Genomic DNA, 18,549 nt, shown 5'->3' with positions numbered 1-18,549 from the left:
TAGCTGGACTACCCTACATTCTTGATCAGGACCAAGTAACAATTTGATGACCTGACCTAGTCGCCATAGAAGTCGAGGCCCGTCATCATGTATCAGCACGACATCTCCAACTTGAGGCGCTGCCTTCCCTTTCTTGTATGTCAATTGACGGTGTTGCTCCCTGAGTGATATTAGGTAGTCAGTGGTCCATCTCCTCCACAAATCTCGTGAAATCTTTGTCACATATATGAGACGTCGGTTTATTCCCGAATTAGTCCGCCAGGTGTTGTCCGTCAGATCATCATCCCTGACTTCCTGTTTCGGGAACTATCTAAGATGCCTCCCATTAATAAGTTGTGAAGGAGTGATAGGGAGTGGCTCTTCAAGGTTACCGTATATATATGCAAGTGGACGGTCATTGACTGTGTCCTCAGGTTCCAGTAATACAGTATCCAGTTCTTCACGGGTTACTAAAGCTCGACCCAATACCTTTCTCAGGCCAGCCTTTAGGATACCTATCACTCTTTCCCAGATGGCACCGAACCATGGCACCCTGGCTGGTATGAACCGCCACTCACAATTTACCTTTACCAATTCATTCCATAACCTTGGATCATTTTTCAACTCCCTCAACACACTGGCTCCACTTATAAATGTAGTGGCATTATCAGTAATTATGAGTTCAGGGAAGCCTCTCCTGCTACAGAACCGATGGAAGGCATGAATGAAGGACTCACAGGAGAGGTTTGACACCATCTTCATGTGTATAGCCCTAGTAACTGCACAGGTAAACAAAACTACATATAATTTTCCTACGGTACCCTTTTCTTTAATGGGTAGAGTACCTGTGTAGTCTACTCCTGTTACTTGAAATGGGTTCACTTCCTGAACCCTGAAGTAGGGGAACGGCAGAGCCTGTACAGCACTATATGGGGCACCTTGAAACCTTTTACAAGTTATACATTTCCTTAAAACCTTCTTTACAACTTGTCTGATCCTAGGAATCCAAAATCATTGTCTTATGTAATGTACAACATAACTTACTCCACAATGGCTACAAACCTTGTGGCAGTATTTGAAAAGGAGAGCTGCTAACCTATTTTTACTAGGTATTAGGATAGGGTACTTTGCTTCATCCTTTAAGTCCGACAACTGTAACCTATCCTTACAACGCAACAGCCCACCTTCCATATAGAGGCCTAACTGCTTCACAACATTACTTGATGTGCCCATTCGAGTGGATAAATAATGGTAATCCTCAGGGTACTCTTCCATTTGAGCTAATTTAATCATTACTGATTCTGCTGTCCTTATTTCCGGCACTGTCATATAAGCCGGCATTGCCTCATGTGTTCTTTGTCTCCTATCTTTCAGTGTCTTCATAAATCTCAATACCCATGCCATCACATGCCTTGTCTTCACATAAGAACCATATCGGTCCCAATTCAATATGGCAGGAAGAGTTACCGATAGGCAATGACAGGGTCTCTTCAAGGAGACAACTCGTGGTGGCGTCCCCAACTTCCTCGAATGGACCATTATCCGGCCACATATTTTGGTGAGGTAGCCATGTGGGCCGTCCCCACCACAAAGAGGAACCTATTAAAGACGCATGTGACGTCCCTCTGGAAACCATATCACTTGGGTTGTCCTTTGTAGACACATAACGAAATTCAGCCTCAGGGACTAATGCCTTTATTTCATCAATTCTGTTCTGAACATATACAGGCAGCAGTGTTTTACTAGACAACCAGTATAGGGTTATCTGGCTATCCATCCAGAGGTATATGTTTTCTATGCTTAACTCGTCCGCATAGGCCTCATAAATATACTTGGCGAGACGAGCTGCTAGCATGACAGCAGTCAGTTCTAATTTTGGTATAGTGAGGGGTTTAATGGGTGCTACTTTGGCCTTTGCCATAGCTAATCTACTACTTCCCTCACTAAGCAGGCTGCTACTCCATAAGCAGTGGTGCTTGCGTCACTAAATAGATGCAGCGTGACCTTTTTACTATCAGTGACTTGGCGGGGAAATACAATACTAGTACTATTAATCATATCCTCATATATCCCCTGCTATTCAGTCTCCTTATCTTCCGGTATGGGAACATCCCACCCACATTCAATAAGCCATAGATCTTGCACAAATTTTCTTGCACGGATGATCACCGGCAATAATACTCCCAGAGGGTCAAATACACCTGCAGTTATGCTCAACACCTCACGTTTCGTCAATACTGTGGGTCTACTTTCGTGTCCCTTCACCTGCAACATATCCATATCAGTTAGCCAAAAAATGCCAAGTACTTTTACCTTGTCCTGAACTTCAGAAGCCAAAATTTTTAGGTGGAATAGCTTCCGCAGTTTCACACTGTTTGTTACCCACTCTCTTAATTAAGAACAAATTGGCAATTGAAAATACTCTCAGGGCATCCCACACAATTGTTGTAAAGCATCCTCATCTTCCTTGGTTCCTTGCAAATTGTCAATATACAACCCTTTCCTTAATTTATCAATCAAGGCTTTATCCTCCTGAACCACTGATAAATGTTTTTGTATGGTGACATTCAAGAGGAATTGGGAACAAGTGGCTCCAAACAACACTGCCTTGAACCCATATATCATGTAAGGGCTATTTAGATTTAAAGGTTCAACAGGCCAAAGAAATCTAGTGGCATCCCTTTCCCTTTCAGATAACCCCACCATATGAAATGCCTTCTCAGTGTCACTCACCCAGGCAAAACGATGACACTGAAAGTGCAACAATACCTGTGGGAGGTCATTAACCAAAGATGGGCCTGCGTGTAAGCAGTCATTCAGACTATATGCCTCTCATGCTCTCTAGCTGAACAATCAAACACTACTCTAATTGGTGTTGTTAAGCTATCTTTAGTGACACCATGATGAGCTAGATAGTGTACAGGGTGTCCTACCAGACTCTTGTCCTCCACCTTTTCTGTGAATGCTCTTTCTAGTTGATCCTGGATGACTTTACTATACTGTTTGCAATAGTTGAGGTCCTTTATGAATTTACGCTGCAAACCTCTTAATCTGCCCAAGGCTAGCTTAAAATTGTCAGGTAACTTATCAACGTTTTCTTTCCACGGTAATTCTACAACATATTGTCCCTGTTCTTTGGAATATTGCACCGTTTCATAGAAGTTACCCAATACCTTCTCTCCCATCTTATCGGTCTCACTGGGGCTAATACCTATGTGATCTAAGTCCCATAGAGCTGTCAGATCCTTGATTTGTGGAGTAGTATTCCTGCCATCAATATTTGCTAACTCCATTATCGGATCTACTGCCAGTTTCAGAACAGTTACCAGCTCTACATGAGTACCTTCTTCTGACTGATAAGTGCCACTCAATGTATAACCATAAATTGTGAGTAACAAAATTATGCCTCCTTCCCTTATATAGCCAGCGCGTACAAAGTGATAATAAAAGTCCGTCCCAATCAGCAATTCAACCATATCCCCACTGGTGACACTCTGATCTGCTAACTTGTAGCCCCGAGCCTTCAGATCCCACACATTATGTTGCTGCCCCTTCCCTGGCTTATACTTAGGTAGTTCATTTACAACCACCGCCCTCAGCTTGCGCACTTTTCTACGAAGGCGGTAAAACAACTCCACTACGACATACTCATCACTACCCATAGAGCCAGTAAATCCTTGCAGTTGTAAACGTTCCTTTCTCATCTTGTTTACCTTCAAGTTTGCTAAACTTGATCTTAGAACAAAGGTACGTTGTGAGCACCGATCTAATAAAGCCCTAACCTTGTTCTGCTGGCCCGTTTGAGTAAACAATGGAATCTGAATCGTTGGCAACAACACTGCATTACGACTGGAAGCCACAGCCATTGTCACTATTGGTTCTTGGGTTGCAGTTTGTTCATGGGGTTTAGAATGAGAAGTAGGACACAAATAGTTGTAGTGTTTCTGCAGGCAATATCGACATGGCCTTACTTTGGAATTTGTACAACCCTGATTACCATGATCTGCCGACAAACATCTGACATGCAGCTTCAATTGTTTTGCTCTCTTTAATTTTGCCTTCTTTGTTTTATACCTTGCACACTTAGCCCAAGAAATGTCCTAGTTTAAAACACAATTTACATCCATTCCTCTGCGTAGGTTCAGAGTGTTTCACTTGCTTCACTGCATATGCTGCCGTAGCTGTCGCACCCAAATGTTCCATGGGATTCTGTCTACTTTCGATATTACACACCTCCGTCTTTAGCACACGAACGTAATCATCTACATCCAACCACTTCTCTTTAAGATCACGTTTGATCACTTCCAAAAGTGTCCTAGCTAGGGAGTTTATTATGCAGCAAAACAGCGCAAATTTCACTCACAGTCCCCCCCATTGCATGTAGTGATTCTAATGCACATTCAAATGATGCAGAAAAGTCTTTTAGTTCATTCATTTCATGAGCTGGAGGAGGTAAGTTACATAATTTTGCAATGTGGGCAGCCTTAATGCGTTCTTCTTCACCGTAGGTATTCTTTAAAACTGTGACTGCTGATTAATAACTAGCTGCTACCAAACTGAATCCACCAATAATTTGGAGTGCTTCACTACTTAATTGTCCCTTAAGATATGTAAATTTCTGGATGTCCGTCAGATCTGTTCGGGAGTGCACACTACAGTCAAATAGCTCCCAAAAACCCAGCCACTGAATCGGATCACCATCAAATATTGGCAGTTTCAGAGACGGTAATTTAATTCCCGTTGCTTTCCGACTCTCTGCCTGTTCATTTACTACCGAGTCCTTGGCGTGTAATTCTACAGCACTCTCTATTTCTATCAAGTGTCTGTTGACCTTATTAGCATATTCCATATCACTGACCACTTCTTCTAGGTCTTCATCAGGATATAATTCATACAATTCCTGATTATAAGACTCGATCTCAGCAAGGATCTTCTCAAACGTCACTTTCATTCCTTTGATATCATGAACGGTTGCAGCATGTTCTATAAATTCTGTCAAGTTAGTGGTCAGTTTAGTAATGGCCCCCTTTTTGGCTGCTCTAAGCCTCTTTAATGATTTTACTCTATCCATTTTTAATGATAGGCAATTAAGTGAAAGAAGATGACAGCAACTGCAGATTTTAAGTTAAATGTAGTCTTTCCCGGGCAGAATCCAATGAAAATTAAATAAAATTAAGCCGAAATTCTATATTAAAATTTTGACAAATAATTTTGTCAAGCTCCTGAGCGGGTAGCATGTTAGGCTGTCCAGGAGATCAAACCCTAATACCCCTCACAAGGAGCCTGTTGCCCAAGAAAGCAACACGCTCTATTCAGAAGGCCATCCAACATCCTTTTGTTGCCTGGTGTATCCAGATATACCCCATCCCATGACAGGTCAGACTCATTCATCCCCATGAAGATAAACCGAGCCTTTACGAAAGGAAAAGTTCTCTTCAGACGCAGTTTCACTCCATTTCTGGCCCGGATATATTCTTCATAGGTCATACCTCGGGGGTTCGTCCTTTTCTCGATGCCGACAATGAAACATTGGCCCCCTGTCTCATTCTCAATTTCCTTAGCCAAGGCTTCTATATCGAGGGCCAACTGATTCAAGGCCGTATCTCGGGATAAGACGATCAGAATTGTTAAGTCTGGCTTGTATGTTAGGAGGTCCTGGTATTCTTTACTATCTCTAATTGTGCTGACTTTGGCACCAGGCACGCCAAATTTGCGGACATAAAAGGCTGGAGCATTGCCTGGATACTGCACCGGACGATCTAGTAGGAATCTCTGGACATAGGAATGCCCAAAGAAGGCTACTTTCTTTAAAGGGGATGGATAATCCACTGGGGAGGGTTCAAACCCTACCCCGACACCCCCCCCCAACCACGCGCAGCCTCCCCTGGTGCTCCATGCAGCATATGGTTGATCGCTGACACAGCACAAACAATGCTTCCGCAATCCCTTATTATTTATCACTAGATATAATCCTGGTCACGGCACCAATTTATGTTAGTTATTATCACTGTAGAGGTCTTAATTATCAACTACCATAAAGCAAAACAACAACTAACCATTATATACAGTATGTGGATGGCATTTTTATCAGTACTCAGTATAAATATCTGAAGGCCTAAATAAATATGCTGAGTACTTAGCTGTAGTGTTGATGGTAATAAGTGCAGAATGATGGCTGATTGCTGTCCAGTTGCGGGAAGAGAACTAAACTGTCTGGTGGCAAGGAGAGAACTGAACTCTCTAGTAGCATGGAGAGAACTGTACTCTCTGGTAGCAGAGAGAGAACTGGTCTGCTTCGAGCAGCTTCGTGCACGAAGTAAATTAAATGAAACTTATTACTTAATATATAGCTAAACATATTGTTTTCTTCATGACCAGATTTATCTCCAGTGATAAATAATATCTTACCCTAATTATTTATTACAATAATTTATTTACAAGAAATGTGCTGTCATGGGCGGGAAACTCAAAACCGAAATCCACGACAATCTCCTTCAAAATGTTCATATTGAGGGATCGCATATCAGGGATCACCTCCTCCTCCTCCTGTGCCTCCTGGTGTGCCTCCTGAATCTCCATATTGAGGAGCTCCTCATTGCTGAGCTCATCTCTGTGGCTTTCCAGGACCTCCTCGATGTCCTCCTCATCAACCTATCCGAAGCCTGCCTCATGCAACAGTTCAGCAATTTCCTGCCACACCCACTGCACCGGAGCTTGCACACCCTTGGGGAAGCCGGTGAAGGAGTGTATGCACTCTGGCCACAGCTTCCACCACACAGTGTTCATGGTGGGCTGGCTAACTTCCCACCACGTTACAGTGATGTTCTTTTTGGTGTGGTGTATATTGTACCCTTTCCAGAACGTTTGCACTGTCATCTTGTGGTCGCTGTCACAGGCCCATACCAACTACTGCACAGTGCGGTGGAGGTAATACGCCTTAAACATTCCAATGACCCTTGGTCCATGGATTGCATCAGCGACGTGGTTTCGCGGGGTTGGAACACCACTTCATTGTTGCTCGACCAGTCCTTCATCGTGGGAGGGTGGCTAGGCACATTGTCTACCACCACAAGAACTCTGTTCACCAAATTCTCCCTGGAGGCATACATCTTGAAGACACGAGAAAGGTAGGAGTGAAAATAGGATGAACAGATGTCTGAAGTTAGCCAGGCCTTCTTGTTAGACTTCCAAATCACCCCAAAATTTTCTTTCACATACCCTGTCAGAGCCCCGACAAGTTGTAGACAAGGAGCGGCTTCAACTTGAGGTCGCCCTCAGCATTGCCCCCCAGCAACAGTGTAAGCAGGTCCTTCGAGGCCTTGAACCCTGGCATAGACTTTTCCTCTGTTGCAGGGAATGTCTTTCAAAACATTCTATTCCAAATGAGCCCAGTCTCATCAAAATTCAACACCTATTTCACACTGCAGCCACCTTCTATGATGATACACTTCAGCTCGTCAGGAAATGCTGCTGCCACCACTGTATCAGCACTCACTGCCTCACCATATATCTTCCCTTGGTGCAGATTAGCAGGGCTCTTGAAGCGGTCAAACCATCCATGGCTAGCCATTAATGACTCACTATCATCAAGATACCGCCTTACCTTAATTTCCTCTCAAAGTGAGAGAGCCTTGGTGCAAATGATCGCCTGACTCATGGGTGCCTTCCTCCTGTTCTGGTCCTTCACCTACGTGTGGAGCATCTGCTCCAGCTTCTCCATTGCAGGCCTTCTCTGGCGGGCGATACAGGAGGTGAATAAGGTTGCAACCTCCCCAGCAGCAGCCTTAATGGCCTCCTCCTTCTTGATAATGATGGAGGCAGTCGACTGGGCCAGATGGAGAGCCGAGGCAATGGCATACACACCCTCGCCTTTGTTGTGGCACTTAAGAATATCTAGTTTTACTTCCAGAGACACAGTTTTATGAACACGCTTTGCAGGAACATCACCAACACCAACACTAGCAGGCTGCTTACCACCCCAACTAGGGTCTCTGCTAGCAGCACCACTAGCCCCACCACATGCAGCGCCGTTACCAAACATGATCAAACTTATTTAGGCCAAAAATCACACAAAATCACACTCCACACACGATTACTATCACTACTCTACTCACGGCACTGCTCGTCCTCAGTTGCGATGCACTGTGGTAGCGGCTTGCGTAATGTTGGTGATGCAACACGATGCGGGGTGGGCGAGCATAATAGAGTTCCTCACTTAGAAATGGCCAGCACAAGAAGAACGATATAGGTGAGCACAGGGTGAGTGATGGCTGTAGGGGCTGCACAAGTATATCTGCACATCCTGGGAGGTGGGCAGGCTCAGCTGGTTGTGGGAACATGCATGATTCAAAATTTCAGCCTATTGCCTGTGGGCGCGACCTCGGAGGGCCCATCGTTAAACTGGGGTGCAGCCATCATCCAGCGTGGTATGGTGGTATTTGTACCCCCATTGCTGAGCCTGGGTATCGCACCTAGGGGTATCATATATCTAGGTATATTGTACCTGTACAGGGTACATTTATAAATATTTATCTGTCAGTTGAAGATCTTCCTATCTAGACTTAGCAGGCCATTTAACCACACACACACACACACACACACACACACACACACACACACACACACACACACACACACACACACACACACACACACACACACACACACCGCTCGCCATCCCGGTGGTAACCCTCTCTCCTACCATCTGCCAAGATGGGAGTTCGCGCCTTGTTCGGGATGCTAAAGGTTTCACTGACGAAGCAGGTGGGTACTGTCCTCCTTGAGCAAGGGGATGGGTGTGTGCATGTGTGAATGTCAAGGCTTTGCCCTTAGATCTGACTCTATGAGCTCTCAGCTCTCTTCAGGGAGGGTAAAAAGCTGATGATCACAACCATCACATGATCCTGACCAATCCTGTGAATCACACACACACACACACACACACACACACACACACACACATATCCACTATGGTTCAGTGGATTCAACATCATCGACTACCGTCAACGTCATCCATTGTCACTTATCATCATCAACATATCACCCATCATCACCATTCACCATCTTTACCATTCATCACCTTCTATCATTATCCATCATTTGTTATCAATCATCATCGTCGCCCATCATCATCATCCACCATCTATCACTCATTGTTCATCATCATCCACCATCTATCACTCATTGTTCATCATCATCCACCATCTATCACTCATTGTTCATCATCATCCATTCCTTTTCATCCATTCTATAGTCGTGACCATTAATAATCACCTATCCTCCTGCACCCCGTGCCTCAGGCTGGCTCCTTTATGCGCGGCAAGTCACACTGGAGTAAGAGGGGCTGAAAGGGAGGGGCCAGAGAGAGAAGGGAAGGTGGGTGAAGGGACGAGCGATGGTGCTGGGGTGGAGTGAGGGTAGGTAGGGGAGGGAGAATGAAATGCGAAGCTGTGGCCACATAATTTGTCTATTTTCTTTCATTCAGGGCATCATAATTAAAGGAGGTACTGTTCGGTTGATAAAGCTGCATTACGCCTTGTATAGTGGCATCAGATAACAAGCTTTAAATAGATGGTGATATCAATTACTGCTTCTTGAGAGAAATATACTGACATGAGATCAAACATTAGTGCAGAGCCAGATATTAGTGTTTATCCGGGTATTTTGACTTCAGACACAGAATAGAATCTGGATGGCTTTGACTTCCATAATGTTTGTGCCAGAAACATCTTCTACCGTTACATGTAATTAATTTTTTGAACTATTATATGCAACCTTTGACATGGCTGTGTCCACAGTATATATGATCACCCGTGCTGTATACATTCCGTCTATACAGTCACCATCATGTCAATTCAATAATTATTTAATGACATCTCTAAATCCAAAGGCTATATAAAATAACTGTGCAGAAAAGGTAAATAAATTTGATGTCTGTGCTCATGGGTGGATATGATAACGGTATCTCTCATAATCTGTTAGAGGGAAAATGAAACAAAATCCTACCCAAACTCCCAAAATATATCTATGTCAATGTTTACCGACACTGGTCAAGCCAAAGCAACCAGCAACGCCTTGGTAAATAGTCCAGTTGTCTCATGCCTTAAAAACCTCATGCAGGCTTCACGGCACCGGGAAAACAATGTTGTTGGTGGTTTGCTGGTTTCGTCTGAACAAGTTCAACTCATCCTTGGTGTGCTGGATGAGGTGGGCCCTTGTCCTCTCGTTCTCTGGCTTCCATGCGTTGACGATCTGGGCCCACACGATCTCTATGGCTGTGCACTAACATTTGATATGTCACGTCAGTATACTTCTCTGACGGGCCAGTCCTTGTTATCAGCACCCATGTAAAGCCTTGTTATCTGATGCCACTATACAAGGTGTAATGCAGCTTTATCTACCGAACAGTAACTTGTTTATATGATGCCCTGAATGTAAGAAAATAGGCAAAGTATGTGGCCACAACTTCGCAATACATTCTCCCTCCCCTACCTACCCTCCCTCCCCTCCCTTACTCCACCCCAGCACCATCGCTCGTCCCTTCACCCACCTTCCCTTCTCTCTCTGACCCCTCCCTCTCAGCCCCTCTTACTCATGTGTGACTTGCCGCGCATAAAGGAGCCAGCCTGAGGCACGGAGTACAGAAGGAGAGGTGATTATTAATGGCCACGACTGTACATCGTCATCATCCACCGTTCATCATCATCATCATCATCATCATCATCATCATCATGTCGTTATCATCATCATCACGCATCATCCACCACCATCATTTATCCTCCATCATTATCCACCATTATTATCCATCATTTAACATCGGTCGACCATTATCAATCATCCGCCGTCCGTCATCCATCATCCATCATCCGTTGTCCATCATCCATCACCTTTCATCTGTCGTCCATCCTCTATCATCCAGTGTCCATCGTCTGTCATCCGTCGTCCATCAGCTAGTATTCGTCGATCCTTCCTCCATCATCCAACGTCTTTCTTCCATCATCCTTCGTCCTTCATCCATAGTCCGTAGTCCATCATCTATTGGGCCGTCGTCCATCATTTATCACACTTCATCCATCATCCATCATGTATCATCCGTCGTCATCATCTCTCACCCATCTTCCATCACATATCGTCCGTTGTCATCACCTACCATTCGTCATCCCTCATCCTACATCCTGAGTCCATCATCCATCATTCATCATCCATCGTCCATCATCTATCGTCCATCGTCCATCATCCATCATCCATCGTCCATCATCTATCGTCCATCATCTATCATTCATCATCCATCGTCCATCATCTATCGTCCATCGTCCATCATCCATCATCAATCGTCCATCATCTATCGTCCATCATCTATCATTCATCATCTATAGTCCATCATCTTTCATCCATCGTCCATCATCTATCGTCCATCATCCATCGTCCATCATCCATCATCTATCGTCCATCATCTATCGTCCATCATCTATCGTCCATCATCCATCGTCCATCATCTATCATTCATCATCCATCGTCCATCATCTATCGTCCATCATCTATCGTCCATCATCCATCGTCCATCATCCATCATCTATCGTCCATCATCTATCGTCCATCATCTATCGTCCATCATTTATCATTCATCATCCATCGTCCATCATCTATCGTCCATCATCTATCGTCCATCATCTATCGTCCATCATCTATCGTCCATCATCTATCATTCATCATCCATCGTCCATCATCTATCATTCATCATCCATCGTCCATCATCTATCGTCCATCATCTATCGTCCATCATCTATCATTCATCATCCATCGTCCATCATCTATCATTCATCATCCATCGTCCATCATCTATCATCCATCGTCCATCATCCATCATCCATCGTCCATCATCTATCGTTCATCATCCATCATCCATCGTCCATCATCTATCGTCCATCATCCATCATCCATCATCCATCGTCCATCATCTATCGTCCATCGTCCATCATCCATCGTCCATCATCTATCGTCCATCGTCCATCATCCATCATCCATCGTCCATCATCTATCGTCCATCATCTATCGTCCATCGTCCATCATCTATCATTCATCATCCATCGTCCATCATCTATCATCCATCATCCATCATCCATCATCCATCGTCCATCATCTATCGTCCATCGTCCATCATCCATCGTCCATCATCTATCGTCCATCATCTATCGTCCATCATCTATCGTCCATCATCTATCGTCCATCATCCATCGTCCATCATCTATCGTCCATCATCTATCGTCCATCATCTATCGTCCATCATCTATCGTCCATCGTCCATCATCTATCGTCCATCGTCCATCATCCATCGTCCATCATCTATCGTCCATCGTCCATCATCTATCATCTATCGTCCATCATCTATCGTCCATCATCCATCGTCCATCATCTATCATCTATCGTCCATCATCTATCGTCCATCGTCCATCATCTATCGTCCATCGTCCATCATCTATCGTCCATCATCCATCATCTATCGTCCATCATCCATCGTCCATCATCTATCGTCCATCATCTATCGTCCATCATCTATCGTCCATCATCTATCGTCCATCATCCATCGTCCATCATCTATCGTCCATCGTCCATCATCTATCGTCCATCATCCATTGTCCATCATCTATCGTCCATCATCCATCGTCCATCATCTATCGTCCATCATCCATCGTCCATCATCTATCGTCCATCATCCATCATCCATCGTCCATCATCTATCGTCCATCGTCCATCATCTATCGTCCATCGTCCATCATCTATCGTCCATCATCCATCGTCCATCATCTATCGTCCATCATCCATCATCCATCGTCCATCATCTATCGTCCATCATCTATCGTCCATCATCTATCGTCCATCATCTACCGTCCATCATCTATCGTCCATCGTCCATCATCTATCGTCCATCATCTATCGTCCATCATCTATCGTCCATCATCCATCGTCCATCATCCATCGTCCATCATCCATCGTCCATCATCCATCATCCATCGTCCATCATCCATCGTCCATCATCCATCGTCCATCGTCCATCATCTATCGTCCATCATCCATCGTCCATCATCCATCGTCCATCATCCATCGTCCATCGTCCATCATCCATCGTCCATCATCTATCGTCCATCATCCATCGTCCATCATCTATCGTCCATCATCCATCATCCATCATCCATCGTCCATCGTCCATCATCCATCATCCATCGTCCATCATCCATCGTCCATCATCCATCGTCCATCGTCCATCATCCATCGTCCATCATCTATCGTCCATCGTCCATCGTCCATCATCTATCGTCCATCATCCATCATCCATCATCTATCGTCCATTGTCCATCATCTATCGTCCATCATCCATCGTCCATCATCTATCGTCCATCATTCATCATCTATCGTCCATCATCCATCATCTATCGTCCATCATCCATCATCTATCGTCCATCATCCATCATCTATCGTCCATCATCCATCATCTATCGTCCATCATCCATCGTCCATCATCTATCGTCCATCATCTATCGTCAGTCGTCCATTATCCATCATTTATCATCTGTCGTCTACCAGCCATCATCCGTCGTCCATTATCCTTCATCTCTCGTCCATCATCTATCATCCTTCGTCCCTCATCCATCATCCGTCGCCCATCATCTATCATTTTCATCCACCGTTATCATCCGTCGTCCATCATCAGTCATCGATCATCCGTCGTCCAACATCAGTCAGCTGTCACTAGTCGTCCATCATCCATCATCTATCATCATCATCATCATCCACTATACCCATCATCCATCAGTCATCGTCTGTCATCCATCATGTATCAACATCATCTTTCATCTGTCGCCCATTATCTATCAACATCATCCTTCACATATCATCATCATCCACCGTATTTGATTTATCGTCCAGTATTAATCATTATCGCCTATTGTCATCACCTATCATCATCATCATCATCAACATATATATTCATCATCATCATCATCTGTTTATCATTATGATGATCATCTGCCATCATCATCATCATCATCATCATCATCATCATCATCATCATCATCACCACTACTATCAGTAAAAAGTCTTCTGTAATAAGACGACCGTATCACTCCCACCTCAGCTTTGTCCATTCCTCACCCATTCACTGGAGATGAAACTAGTTACATCTGAACATGGGTCGATGTCATCTGTTGAGGAAAAGACCTAACACACGCTCTCCCTCTCACTGGCACTTGTGAAATGTTTAAGCTGCCATCAAGCGAGAACTGAAGCTGAGGGACGCGTTTTGTTGGCGGGTGTACTGTACACCCGAAAGCACTAATTTCTCCCCCCCCCCTCCAGTAGCGGGAGTTGCGGCCAGTGAGCGACCAGGTGGTCGAACACCGCCCCTCCTCCAATCCTAGTGTAAGGGTCGTTGGATTGATGTGGAACGGCCATAGCTGGTCATGTTACAGTGTCATGATTGTTCTTATAGACAATCAAAACCAGTAGGCATTTAATGTGTAATACTGTGCTGTTATCCACAACATGCGAGACAGGCACGAAAATGAAAGATCTACAATGTATTATGTGTCATTGTTTGTATAGGACAAGGATTGTGGAAAGTGTTAAGAATATATGGAGTAGATGGGAAGTTGTTGAATGCTGTGAAGAGTATGTACGATGGTGCGAAGGCTGCAGTGCGTGAGGATGGTGAACTAAGTGAATTTTTCTCTTTGAAAGTTGGTTTGAAACAGGGATGTGTCATGTCTCCATGGTTGTTCAATCTGTACATGGATGGGGTAATAAAAGAGGTAGAAGGTAGGGTAGTGGATGTTGGAGTGGCCCTGGTGAGAGAGGATAGTGTTTGGAAACTCCCTGTACTGTTGTTTGCAGATGATACTGTGTTGTTGAGTGAAGACGAAGGGGAGCTGCAAGGCTTGGTGGAAGAGTTTGGGAGAGTGTGTAAGAAACGGAACCTAAAGGTGAATGTAGGGAAGAGTAAAGTGATAGTCTTTGAGAGAGGTGAAGTTAGTAAATGTACAACGAGGTTAGATGGTGAGGAATTGGAAAATGTGAGTACGTTTAAGTATTTGGGTAGTGTGATGAGTAAGGATGGAGGTTTGGAGGGTGAAGTGCTTGAAAGGGTACAGCAGGGAAGAAAGGTTGCTGGTTCTTTGAAAGCAGTGATAAGAAACAGGGAAGTGAGCATGGAAGTGAAAAAGTTACTACATGACAGTATTGTGATACCAACTCTAACGTACGGAAGTGAAGCTTGGACATTGTTGGAAGGACACAAGTCAAGAGTGAGAGCAGTGGAAATGAGTTATTTAAGAGGAGCCTGTGGAGTCACGTGGAGAGACAGGCTGACGAATGAGGATATAAAGGAGCGTTGTGGTGTGGATGTGGATGTGATAGGAAGCGTTATGAGGAACACACTGAGGTGGTTTGGCCATGTGGAGAGGATGGAGGGTGAAAGACTGACGAAGAGAGTGTATGTGAGCGAGGTGGAGGTGGGAAGAGGGAGGGGGAGGCCGAGGATGAGATGGAGGGATGGGGTGGAGAGGTATATGAGAGATGGGGGTGTGAGTTGGGAGCAGGGCAGTGAAATGGCGGGGGACAGGGCGACTTGGAGGCGATTTGTTTGTGGCCACCCCAAACGGGATTGAGGCGTCTGGCAATAGATAGATAGATAGATAGTTTATATAGGCCTACTTACGTCCTATATTATAATACGACAAATAAGTATAGTTTAGTGAATAGCATCTGTTGAAAGATATGAAGTCTTTTCACATACATTCTTGCTTCCACCTCCACCACACTTCTTTCTGGGTTCATATCTTTGTCTCCACCAAACGTCTGTAATACCCTCTCGTACCCCATTCCCACCCATTGTTACCCGACATAAACAAAGAAGATAATCATGAAATTATCCGTCAGGTATTGATCTTAATATTTTCATACACCTCTTTGTTAGGCACCTACAAGTCAATAACAAACAACAGTACTGTGTACCTGCTGACTATTTCATCCACATTCCCACTGCAAGTTGGACCTTGTGTTACTAGGACATACAGTTGTTTATAGTTAACACAAATTACGTGCGATTATGGACGTCCATTAATTCATATTAACGTGGCACTTTACACCTTACATTATAAACACGTAAAATTTATTTTCCTGACATTATTGGATGAACGAAACTGATCAGGGATCGGCTTTAACGAAAATATTCCGACCTCTTGTCGCAACAGTGACACAATGTCATTATGTATACTACTTGGTGGGTCAGTCGTATACATAGTGACATTGTGTCACTGTTGCGACAAGAGGCCGGAATATTTTGGTTAAAGCTCAGAGTCTGTGGTTCGCCAGGGTCGATCCCTGATTCGTTTCGTTCATCCAATAATGACAGGAACATAAACCTTACGTGTTTATAATGTACGGCGTAAATTGCCACGTTAATATGAATTAATGGACATCCAAAGCCACACATAATCTGTGTTAACGATAAACAACTGTATGTCCTAGTAACACAAGGTCCAACTTGCAGAGGGAATGTGGGTGAAATAGTTGGCAGGTACACAGCAGTATTGGATGTTACTGATTTGCTGGAGCTTAACACAGAGGTGTATGATAATATGATCAATACCTGACGGATAATTTCATCATTATCTTTGTTATCTTTGTTTATGTTGGGTAACAATGGGTGGGAGTAGAGTACGAGAGGGTAAGACAGGCGTTTGGTGGAGACCGAGACACTGAACCCAGAGAGAAGGGTGGTGGAGGTGGGAGCAAGAATGTAAGGGAAAAGTCTTCATATCTTTCAACAGATGCTATTCACTGTACTATACTTATCTGTCATATTGTATATCTTCTTTCATTTCCGTGCCTGTCTCGTATGTTGTGGATAACAGCACAGTATTACACATGAAATGCCTTTAAATACTTACCCCTACTGGTTTTGATTGTCCATAAAAACAATCATGACACACTGTAACATGACCAGCTTTGGACGTTCCACATCTATCCGACAACGCTTACACCGGGGTTGGGGGAGGGACGGTGTTTGATAGCCTGGTCGCTCACTGGCAGCGACTCCGGCTGCTAGTGGTGGAGAAATTAGTGATTTCGGGTGTACAGTTGGAGAAATTTCCGCGTGGGACACTGTGTAGATGACAGTAGCAGCTACAAACAGAAATGATCTGGTAACAGTGCTGGGGGTGAAGCAGGGGGTGGGAGTTGCGGGAAAGGTGAGTGATGGGGGAGAGGAGAGGAGGTGGTGGGGGTAGGTGAGTGTTAGGGAGAGGTTTAAGTAGCCATTAATTGTGTCAACAAAGTCTGCGTGGACAATCATTCCAATAAGACTTTTCTGTTAATAGTAAAAGGTTTGGCAACAAGCTGCTAATGATGGGTCAGTATTTGATGGAATAAGTTCAATATCTAAGCAAACAGGTATCGCCAATAAGTAACCTTATCCTTCGCCTCCGTCAGTCCGTCCCCTCATCGGAAAGCTTTGTATTGTTGACCGATATTTTTCAAATATTTAGAACTGATTTCAGCTGTTTCTCATGGAAGTTGCTTAACATACCGTAACTTTCACTGCAACTTGTACTGAATATCGAATCTAACATCCTGTAATAGTCCATTTTGTATTTGTATAAGTCAACTACTGTTATCTTACGACCGAACGCTGGCAGAATAAGGAAAATACATCCTTTAGACTGACGGCGTATTTTGTTATCCTTGCATAGTCGTATAGGCACTTACCCTGCTTACGGATGGATGAGCCTAGCCTTCCTAACAGACTATAAATTTAACTATACTCCAGTCAACACTTTCTTGGGGCCAATCCCTCATGTCTTAATAGGCCTATATAACTTTGTGCTTATGTGGATACGTGTGTGATTATACGAGTATTAAACGTGCATAATCTCTCTCTCTCTCTCTCTCTCTGACACACGCAGTAGATTACCTTACATACAGTCACACTGGTAACCTTTCGGTTGGCAGGAATAAGATACAATCAGTCTATTTTTCAGTTGTCATCCAAAGTGATTACGGACATATTGTCGCTATGAAAGACGGTGATATATTAGACAAAATACACATGACGCTTATACAAAATTACCAGCATTAAGTAAGACTTGCATTGCTGCAAATTGTGCATGCATCTAACGTTTTACGAAATTTTCGTAATGTAATATCTACAAATGTGCTAGCAGTAGCGGTCGCCCCGTCCACACAATTGTTCTAACCAGCCTACACACACACACACACACACACACACAACCAACTGGCGTAGTGATAATGCTTTCGCCTGTCGATTAGTAGGACGGGGGTTCGCGCCGGATCGTGTGCGAAAAGTTTCACTAACGAAGTGGGAGGTTGCTGTTCCTCTTGAGGGAGGGAATAGTTGTGTGCGTGTGTGAAGGTCACATCCTTGCCCTAGATCGGATTGTAGAACTCTCAGCTCTCTTCCTGGAGGGTAATGAGCTGACGATCACGCCAATCATGTTATCGTGACCGACCCAGTGAATTACACACACCCAAACGCATTAAATTTTGGTAGGCAGTTCT

The sequence above is a fragment of the Coenobita brevimanus genome, chromosome 8 (genome assembly GCF_032717465.1).
Source record: "Coenobita brevimanus isolate Jiangsu-jjx chromosome 8, ASM3271746v2, whole genome shotgun sequence".
Classification (NCBI taxonomy): domain Eukaryota; kingdom Metazoa; phylum Arthropoda; class Malacostraca; order Decapoda; family Coenobitidae; genus Coenobita; species Coenobita brevimanus.
Note: the sequence above shows the minus strand (reverse complement) of the source record.